The sequence below is a fragment of the Triticum dicoccoides genome, chromosome 4A (assembly GCF_002162155.2).
Source record: "Triticum dicoccoides isolate Atlit2015 ecotype Zavitan chromosome 4A, WEW_v2.0, whole genome shotgun sequence".
In the NCBI taxonomy this organism is placed as follows: Eukaryota; Viridiplantae; Streptophyta; class Magnoliopsida; order Poales; family Poaceae; genus Triticum; species Triticum dicoccoides.
The window spans coordinates 541,812,345-541,815,574 of NC_041386.1; positions in this window are offsets into that span (position 1 = coordinate 541,812,345).

Genomic DNA, 3,230 nt, shown 5'->3' on the forward strand with positions numbered 1-3,230 from the left:
ATTGCCTGTTTTCTTTTGGACCGCCACCCAGGCTCAAAGGGATCATGAGATTTTTCATGCTAGAAACTTTCGTGTGCAGCCACAAGCTATTATGGGCTCTAGCATAGTTTACTAAGTCGTGCGAACTCTTACAGTGATAGACTAGCAGATGTAGGGGATGTAGGTGGTACGGTCTACCCATCGTAAGGTGCTAGTGTTGGAAATATGCCCTAGAGGCAATAATAAATTAGTTATTATTATATTTCCTTGTTCATGATAATCGTTTATTATCCATGCTAGAATTGTATTGATAGGAAACTCAGATACATGTGTGGATACATAGACAACACCATGTCCCTAGTAAGCCTCTAGTTGACTAGCTCGTTGATCAATAGATGGTTACGGTTTCCTGACCATGGACATTGGATGTTGTTGATAACGAGATCACATCATTAGAAGAATGTTGTGATGGACAAGACCCAATCCTAAGCCTAGCACAAGATCATGTAGTTTGTATGCTAAAGCTTTTCTAATGTCAAGTATCATTTCCTTAGACCATGAGATTGTGCAACTCCCAGATACCGTAGGAGTGCTTTGGGTGTGCCAAACGTCACAACATAACTGGGTGGCTATAAAGGTACACTACAGGTATCTCCGAAAGTGTCTGTTGGGTTGGCACGAATCGAGACTGGAATTTGTCACTTCGTGTAAACGGAGAGGTATCTCTGGGCCCACTCGGTAGGACATCATCATAATGTGCACATTGTGATCAAGGAGTTGATCACGGGATGATGTGTTACGAAGCGAGTAAAGAGACTTGCCGGTAACGAGATTGAACAAGGTATCGGGATACCAACGATCGAATCTCGGGCAAGTATCGTACCGCTAGACAAAGGGAATTGTATATGGGATTGATTAAGTCCTTGACATCGTGGTTCATCCGATGAGATCATCGTGGAACATGTGGGAGCCAACATGGGTATCCAGATCCCGCTGTTGGTTATTGACCGGAGAGTCATCTCGGTCATGTCTGCATGTCTCCCGAACCCGTAGGGTCTACACACTTAAGGTTCGGTGACGCTAGGGTTATAGAGATATAAGTATGCGGTAACCCGAAAGTTGTTCGGAGTCCCGGATGAGATCCCGGACGTCACGAGGAGTTCCGGAATGGTCCGGAGGTAAAGAATTATATATAGGAAATGCTATTTCGGCTATCGGGACAAGTTTCGGGGTCACCGGTATTGTACCGGGACCACCGGAAGGGTCCCGGGGGTCCACCGGGTGGGGCCACCTACCCCGGGGGGGCACATGGGCTGTAGGGATGTGCGCCTTGGCCTGTATGGGCCAAGGGCACCAGCCCCAAGAGGCCCATGCGCCAAGAGATGAGGGAAAGGAAGAGTCCTAAAGGGGGAAGGCACCTCCTAGGTGCCTTGGGGAGGTGGGACTCCTCCCTGGCCGCACCCTTCCTTGGAGGAAGGGCCAAGTCTGCGCCCCCCCCTCTCCCTTGGCCCTATATATAGTGGGGGGAAGGGAGGGCAACCATACCTAAGCCCTGGTGCCTCCCTCTCCCTCCCATGACACATCTCCCTCCTCCCGCAGCGCTTGGCGAAGCCCTGTTGGAATCCCGCTACTTCCACCACCACGCCGTCGTGCTGCTGGATCTCCATCAACCTCCCCTTCCCCCTTGCTGGATCAAGAAGGAGGATACGTCACTGCTCCGTGCGTGTGTTGAACGCGGAGGTGCCGTCCGTTCGGCGCTAGGATCATCGGTGATTTGGATCACAACGAGTACGACTCCATCAACCCCGTTCTCTTGAACGCTTCCGCGCGCGATCTACAAGGGTATGTAGATCCACTCCTCCCTCGTTGCTAGATGACTCCATAGATAGATCTTGGTGACACGTAGGAAAATTTTGAATTTATGCTACGTTCCCCAACAGTGGTATCAGAGCAAGGTCTATGCGTAGTTACTATGCATGAGTAGAACACAAAGTAGTTGTGGGCGTTGATTTTGTTCAATATGCTTACCGTTACTAGTCCAATCTTGATTTGGCGGCATTGTGGGATGAAGCGGCCCGGACCGACCTTACACGTACTCTTACGTGAGACTGGTTCCACCGACTGACATGCACTAGTTGCATAAGGTGGCTAGCGGGTGTCTGTCTCTCCCACTTTAGTCGGATCGGATTTGATGAAAAGGGTCCTTATGAAGGGTAAATAGCAATTGGCATATCACGTTGTGGTTTTTGCGTAGGTAAGAAACGTTCTTGCTAGAAACCCATAGCAGCCACGTAAAACATGCAAACAACAATTAGAGGACGTCTAACTTGTTTTTGCAGGGTATGCTATGTGATGTGATATGGCCAAGAAGAATGTGATGAATGATATGTGATGTATGAGATTGATCATGTTCTTGTAATAGGAATCACGACTTGCATGTCGATGAGTATGACAACCGGCAGGAGCCATAGGAGTTGTCTTTATTTATTATATGACCTGCGTGTCATTGAACAACGCCATGTAATTACTCTACTTTATTACTAACCGTTAGCTGTAGTAGTAGAAGTAATAGTTGGCGAGACAACTTCATGAAGACACGATGATGGAGATCATGATGATGGAGATCATGGTGTCATGCCGGTGACGATGATGATCATGGAGCCCCGAAGATGGAGATCAAAAGGAGCAATATGATATTGGCCATATCATGTCACTATTTGATTGCATGTGATGTTTATCATGTTTATACATCTTATTTGCTTAGAACGACGGTAGTAAATAAGATGATCCCTCATTAAAATTTCAAGAAAGTGTTCCCCCTAACTGTGCACCGTTGCGAAAGTTCATTGTTTCGAAGCACCACGTGATGATCGGGTGTGATAGATTCTTACGTTCGAATATAACGGGTGTTGACGAGCCTAGCATGTACAGACATGGCCTCGGAACACATGCAAAACACTTAGGTTAACTTGACGAGCCTAGCATGTACAGACATGGCCTCGGAACACAAGAGACCGAAAGGTCGAGCATGAGTCGTATGGTGGATACGATCAACATGAAGATGTTCACCGATGATGACTAGTCCGTCTCACGTGATGATCGGACATGGCCTAGTTGACTCGGATCATGTAATCACTTAGATGACTAGAGGGATGTCTATCTGAGTGGGAGTTCATGAACTTAATTATCCTGAACATAGTCAAAAGGGTTTTTGCAAATTATGTCATAGCTCGCGCTTTAGTTCTACTGTT